Source organism: Hevea brasiliensis, unplaced genomic scaffold (assembly GCF_030052815.1).
Source record: "Hevea brasiliensis isolate MT/VB/25A 57/8 unplaced genomic scaffold, ASM3005281v1 Scaf1, whole genome shotgun sequence".
Taxonomy (NCBI): domain Eukaryota; kingdom Viridiplantae; phylum Streptophyta; class Magnoliopsida; order Malpighiales; family Euphorbiaceae; genus Hevea; species Hevea brasiliensis.
This window is the reverse complement of record NW_026614585.1, coordinates 985,184-992,875: the sequence shown is the minus strand read 5'-3', so window position 1 is coordinate 992,875 and position 7,692 is coordinate 985,184. Positions and strand designations below refer to the sequence as shown.

Genomic DNA, 7,692 nt, shown 5'->3' with positions numbered 1-7,692 from the left:
TTTTATTTTTAGCAACTAAGTATTTTACCAACATCTAATTAATTATCAAGATTATATTATAAATGTTTTATTGAAAAATATGATAACAATATCTCAATCTGCATTCTTGTTTAAAAAATTCAAACTCTATTTTTTGTTTGTTTATTTATTTATTGTAAAGCTCCATATAAGCAATGCATATAGAGGAAGTAGTTCCACCCAAAAGAAAACATCCAATTCAAAATAATTTGCTGTCTTCCATGAAAGATGGTATCACTCGCTCTCTCCTCTTCAAAGTTGGGAGCTCCAACTTTTGTGTGTGTCCCCGTTAGAGATCTTTCTACCCTTCATCTAAAAGTATATTGCCAGAAAACTAAAGAGGAAACCACCAAAACCTGGGCCAAGAAAATTGCCTCTTATAGGAAACCTGCACAACTTGGTAGGTTCACTACCCCACCATATTCTTAAAGATCTAGCAAAAGAACATGGTCCTCTCATGCATCTTCAACTTGGTGAAGTTCCAGTTGTGGTTGTTTCATCAGCTAAGATTGCTCAGGAGGTGATGAAGACACATGATCATGTGTTTGCTTAGAGACCTGAACTTCTTGCTTCCAAAATTTTGTCTTATGATAGCACTGATCTTGTCTTCGCTAAAGGAGAATACTGGAAGCAAATGAGGAAAATTTGTCTAACAGAACTTCTTGGTGTGAAGAAGGTCAAGTCCTTTTCTCCTATTCGTGAAGATGAGGTTTCAAATCTCCTTGAATCCATTCGCTTGTCTTGTGGATCTCCAGTCAATTTGACAGAGAAGATTTTCTGGATGACAAGTGTCATAGCCTGTAGAGCAGCTTTCGGCAACAAATGGGAAGATCAAAAAGCAATCATATCAATAGCCAGGGAATCTCTATCGCTATCAGGAGGTTTTGACGTGGCTGATTTATACCCTTCATGGGAATTTCTTCAGGTAATCACCAACATGAAGCCCAGGTTGGAGAAAATGCGTGTGAAATTGGACAAGGTCTTGGATAGAATCGTAAACGAACATAAGGTGAAATTGGCGACTCGCAAAGGTGAATCTGCAGATGATGAAGTTTTAGTTGATGTACTTCTCAGGCTTCAGGAAAGTGGCAGGCTTGAGTGTCCTGTCACTATTGACAACGTTAAAGCTATTATTTGGGTTAGTGTTTTTGCCTAAAACACCTGTTTTACTGATTATATTAGTATTCTTCATATGTTAAATTAAGAAATTAACAAGAGAATTCTCTCTTTCTTTTCTCCAGGATATGTTCGTTGCTGGAACTGATACTTCATCAACAACAACCGAATGGGCTTTTGCAGAAATGATCAGAGAGTCCTGAAGAAAGCACGAGCTGAGATAAGGCAATCCCTTCAAGGAAAGGAAACAATTTCCGAAGAAGGTATTCAGGGATTACAATACTTAAAGTTAGTGATCAAAGAAACTCTGAGGATACACCCACCAATACCCGTGTTACTTCCAAGAGAAAGCAAAGAAAGCTGTGAGATCGATGGATATGAAATCCCAGAAAAAACCAAAGTAATTGTCCACGCCTGGGCAATAGGGAGAGATCCAGAGTATTGGCAAGATCCTGAGGAATTTATACCAGAGAGGTTCAGTGACAATTCCATTGATTTTAAAGGGACTAACTTCACCTACATCCCATTTGGAGCTGGAAGGAGGATATGCCCCGGTATGGTTTTTGGCCTGGCTAACGTTGAGTTTCCTCTTGCTAAATTACTTTACCATTTCGACTGGGAATTGCCTGGAGGAATGAGACCAGAGGATTTAGACATGACTGAAAGATTTGGAGCAACTGTTGGAAGAAAAAACAACTTACAGTTGATTGCCACTCCTTACATACCCTCCTCCTCCTCACATAAGGACTCAACCCAGCACATGGGGGCAATGGAAGTTCTCAATTAAAGTCACAATCAAAATCAAAATCAGAAATATTAAAGAACACCATCATGTAATATAAATATAGTATGCAGTACGTTCAACTTGATTACCTTTTTTTCTTAAAGGAGCTTACTTTTTGTTGGTTGGTGCAGTAATTGACTTGGTAATAAAGATGTTTATTTTTTTAATATAGATTACATATCTGTTAGCATCATAAATAATAAGTTAACGAGGTTAGGACTGTGTGGCCAATCAGTAGCGTTCTCATGCATTGTTGAAGAACCCGGTCGCTAATTACCCAACTCGAATTGAGTTCTATTTAATCTAATGTAGCTGAACACCTATTCAAGATCCAGGTAGCCGAATGTGCTTGCAGGATGAGTTGTTATATGTGAACCACTTTCTTTTTGTGAAAGCTCTTGAGAGCCCAAAATCAACTATCTTTGCTTGCAATTTTTCATTTAATAAGAAGCTAGAAGTCTTTAAATCCCTGTGGATTATAGGTGGCTTGCAACCATTATGTAGATATTCCAATCTTGCAAATCCATTTAGAAATTAGTTAGCATGAGAAATTATCAATGAAGGGAAAAATTAAAGAATGTGTAATGGATCAGCTAGAGAACCCTATGCTGCATCTACTGCAATATTTAGTCTCTCATCCCAATTCAAAGTACTTCCACTTCTATCTATAATCAAAATATATACCAATCTTCTATTTTAGTTGGTGTTTTTGAGGAAATGAGGTGTAAGAAATAGTATCAAATGCATCCGATATATGTTCTGAATTGTATGAAATAATTTTCAGAATATTCGGCGAAGTATAGAATAAGATTAGAGAGAGGTACTTTAACCAATGCTTCTTCATTGAAAAAGTGAATTTCCAGTTAGACAAATAGATATTAAAGTGATTAAGAGTTTTTATAGTAGTTACCTGACAAATGCTCGCGCAAATTTCCATTAACCAGGTACTCATAAATCAATGCCTTATTGTGATGGTCATCAAAGTAGCCAATTAGAGAAACCATGTTCCTGTGATGAACAATCATCAAGAGTTGTGCCTCCATTTCAAATTGGTAATCCATTTTAGCTAATTATGACATATATCTTGAAGTTACGGATCAAAGAAAGAATAAATAATTCAAATCAACATAGAACTTGTAGAATCTTACCACAGCTTGAAATTCCTTATAGCCTTGCCTTGAATATTAAGAGAGCAATTTGACTTCAAATTGAGTGTTATTTTCATAGTCCCAAAGTAAACTTTTTCGAACCCTCCTTCTCAAATGTTGGTTTCAAAGTTATTAATAATACTAATAATCTCTGAATAACTAAAGGTCTGATTCTTTGAAATTACTAATCCTTCCTTCTTAGATTGTGATGTTGTTGGGAAAGCATCAAAATAGATAACTTTTGAAAGTTACAAATGAAGAGAAAGAATAGTTGTAAAAGCAATGAAGAATTACCTTCTTGTCTTTTCATTCTCCAAAAGACAAATACACTGCTGAGGAAGAGAACCATGATAACTGTTGCTACGAATGCAACAACTGGAAGAAGAAAATTGTGCTTCTTTTTCTCACAAGAATCTGTCCAGCGAAGATATGGATTTCCGTTCAAACTGCCGTTAAGCATAACATCATTAAATATCTTGTTGATCAATTATCATTTGACTAACGATGATGTGAGTAGATACATTGCTTCCAAAACATTAATGGCGTCACTACAATGTGTATGCCTAAGCATAAAGAAAAACTGTTCACCTTGTATGTTGGAAAAACAATTTAAAAGGGGCAAAAAGAAATTGAAAGCATTTGGATACAGTGAAGTTATAAGATAGCTCGAACCTTAGCCACAATAATCCATCATTAGATTTTTGGACAAGAGACTGAGGAACTGAACCTGTGAGCCTGTTTCCTATTAAATTTCTGAGAAAAGAAGTATGAAGTAAATCACTTGTATACTCTAAGCTCAAATTTCTCATGGCATTATTAAAGGTCGTCATTAACTTACAAAACAGTTAAATTTGACTGTTGTGCAAAAAATTCTAGAACTGTTCTAATCAGTTCATTGTCTGATAAATCTCTAAAAGAAAAAGAAACAGCTTGTTATTAGATTTTTTTCTTTTTTCTACATGAATAGATGCCACAGAAGTGTGCACATTATAGACTTGCATAAAAGGCAAAATGTATATATGGTACTGGCCTGCTGGTGTTTGTGGACAAGGTAACTTAGAACCAAAAATTTATCACAAGTCAATTAATACTTAGAAGGACTATATCGCTTTGAGTTTGGCGAATGAGGAAGAAATCTATCTTGTCAATTTACTTGCACCGAGGTTCCTGCTCATGATGATTTGCCTCGTAAGAGAAAGATATGGTGTCATTATCTAAATAATGGTATGCATTCACATGATCTACTAACTACTTATGGAAGCTAATGCATGTAAAGGTGGGGTCGGAAAAATTTTCATTAAGGTGGGAAATTAGCAGTGTGCTTTTAGTCGATCAAACTAAATCAACTCAAATTTTTTATTAACCAATAGTTAACCAATTCTAAAATACTAATTGAATTGTTCTAAAATTGAAAGAGAACCAAACTTAATCGAAATTAAAAATATTTGACCGATTATAATCAAATTAACTGAATATATATATATATATATATATATATATATATATATATATATATATATATAATCATTTTTTATTTATAAAAGTAATAAATAATATTTATTAGTAAAAAAAGAATAACTATAAATTAAATATTATTAATAAAATTACGAAAAACAGTCAACGTCAAATTATTGTGCCAAATTCTTGCATGAAATTCACAATAAACTATACGTAGTTAGATTATATGGCTTAATAACATAAGATCAAAATAAAATTAATTATTAAAATTAAAAAAATATTAAAAAATTAGATATTAATAAAATAACAAAGTATATATGTATAAAAAAATAAATATACATTTTAATTAATCAAATCAAACCTTGGAATCTGATTTTTGGCATCATAATTTCCATATCTGAAGAACACTATTGTGGTAATTTTCATTTTTGCCTTGCTCAGGTCTCAGTGTATAGCAATTCTTTCTTCCCTTTGGAAAGTACCTTGCACTTTGATACATGCCCAAAATAACGATCCTTGTAATTGTTTTCGGAAGCCACGTACTTGTTTTCTCCAGTGCTAATGAAATATTTGTCAGACAAAATATTATAGTTTCCTCTCCACATAACCTTAATCCACCACCTCTAAGAAAATAATAACTTACAATTAAATAATATAAAATTTAAAATAATTTGATTTAAGTTTATTTTATAAATAAATATTTTATTATAAAAAAATAATTACAAACACTAAATATTTTTTCCTTTTATAGATCACTCAAAATTCAATTATGCTCAAAACCTCACAAAGGATTTAGAGGAAATTCTCTCTAATTTTCTCTCTTACAAAATGAATTGCTCTCATAAATTGAGCTCGACAACAAAATGAAGAATTACCTCCTATTTATAGACAAAAACTTGGCTAACTTTTTTAGGCCAAAACTACAATTGCCAAAGAAGGCAACCCACTTTCAACTTGGACAACTTACATGGTAAAAATATATATTTTTTTATTCTTTTCATGACAACTTTTTAACCATAATCTTCAAGGTTAAATAATTATAGAATTCTTTACCATTGAGAATTCAAGTCACCGTTAACAAATCTTCACCTTAACCTGAATTCTCTTGCACCAAACAAATAATTTTTTCAATCCTCTCTATTTTAAGTCATATAGAATTAACTCTCACAATTTTTGCAAAAATCAATTTTTGCTTGAGTAATTGTAACACCTCTCACCCATCTACAATGTAGTCAAGCAAGGTGTGTTACATTCGGTGTTGAAGTACCCTATTCTATCTTATCATGTACAATATTAATTTAATTATCTATTTAACATATTATCTTACATGTAAATTTTTTTTATCACAAGTATTTTTGTGGAAACCCAAACAGAGTCTCCTCTATTTACTAGTGCATAACGGGTTTTCTCATTTACCTATTATAAACCAATTATATCCATTTCATTACATCATTTCGCATGTCAATTATTCATATACCATATCATATCATTACTCATAAAATTTTTAAGAAAATAAACTTGCATTTCATTCATATAACATTACTTACAATAATGTACAATTATGTATACAATCCAAAATTCAGATACATATCTTAACCTGATTTACAACATCTACTTATGTACAGTAATCCAAAATACAAAATCTAAATACACATGAGTCCTACCAAAATGAACTGGTGAGGTAACACCAACCTTGTAGTAGATCTGATCGACTCTCTATCTGTACTCTACTGCTACTGCTGCGGCTGCTAGTGCTCTCCTGTACCTACGCGATGAAAAAAAACAGCGCGCTAAGCATTTCTGTTTAGTGGTGCAATAATTTGTGATAAAATAACTAATAATTAAAATAATGATCTCATATATAATCTTAAAAAGATGTGTAGGATTTCATGAAATTAAAGTCTTTTACATATTTCTAAAACTTTAGGAGCAATTACTTAATCAGGGTTTTTTTGGTTCATTTGTTCCATATTCAGTCCTATTATGCTTATTTGTACCCAAGTAACCTATGATAAACTATAAAGACTGGATATACAGGAGTATACTAGTTAGACAGCCGTATGTCTAACATGTATACAACGGTCATGTCAGGCACAAGGCTAGCGGGCATGTATGAAGCCAGTAATAAAATCAGGCACAATAGCCAACGGGCAGGCATAAAGCCAGTAGAACAACCATCTTAGACATATTTTGTCCATCAATGATTATTCCTATGGGCAGTACTGCTATCCGTAGTCCCTAATTGGTATACCAATTGATCCAAGCTATATAAATGAGTCTAAGTGTACTTTGGACAGAATAATATTATTAAGTATTTATAATTTCATTAATTCATGTTATTTTTATGTTTAACAATTTATTCTAATTCATTTCATCTCATATACTCAATTATTTTATAGACCTTTCTCAAGGTCCAGATTTAGTGTCTTCAATTCATCTAATCAATTTACCAGGATGTGGCCACTGTTTGGCTATACTTCCTTCATGAAAGTTGTCCCTCTATGTCTTGTATCTATTTTCCTTTTTGAATCATGTCATTTGAAGTTTTAGAACTCAAGTTATGGTCAAATAACCATAAATGGTTCACTGTCTCTTTCTAAGTCCAGAATTAGGCAGATTCTGGAGTCTGTCTTGGTCTAATTAATTAGACCTATTATAGTCATTTTTAGAACTAATGTTCTTCATAAAAGTTATTACACTATGTCTTATGGTTACTTAGAAATTTTAATTACATTTTTTTCAAATTTTTTAGAATTAGTTATCGCCAAATCATTGGCCTGGACTCAGGTACCCTGTTTCCTCATGGTCCAGGTTCGGGTCAGTAAATTTGACCTCCATTTTAGGGTTCTTATGTTCATAGTTTGAAGACTATGTCTAAAAAAAAGTTAGAGCCCTACTTCTTAGGGTTCCAGATCAGTATGGCTCATCGTAATTGGAGTTTTCTAATGGTAGATATGACTAAATAAGTGTCCTGGGGTCAAATGGTCACTTAGGTAATTTCCAGAATTCATATACTGATTTAACCTAGTAAATTGACCTAGTTTCCTTAATTTCTGAGTTTTGGTCAAATCACCAATGTTGTAGATCTATGTCTTGTAGAAATTTTGCTACTAGTTTCATTGAATTTGGATTTTTATAGACCATGTTATGGCTATTTTACCAAAACTG

The 7,692-nt window shown here is 32.6% G+C and overlaps 1 pseudogene; it reads left to right on the top strand.

Annotated features, from left to right (window-relative positions):
- The first annotated feature begins 226 nt into the window (after positions 1-226).
- On the top strand, positions 227-2,006 carry LOC110655959 (premnaspirodiene oxygenase-like; annotated as a pseudogene).
- Positions 2,007-7,692: the final 5,686 nt, after the last annotated feature.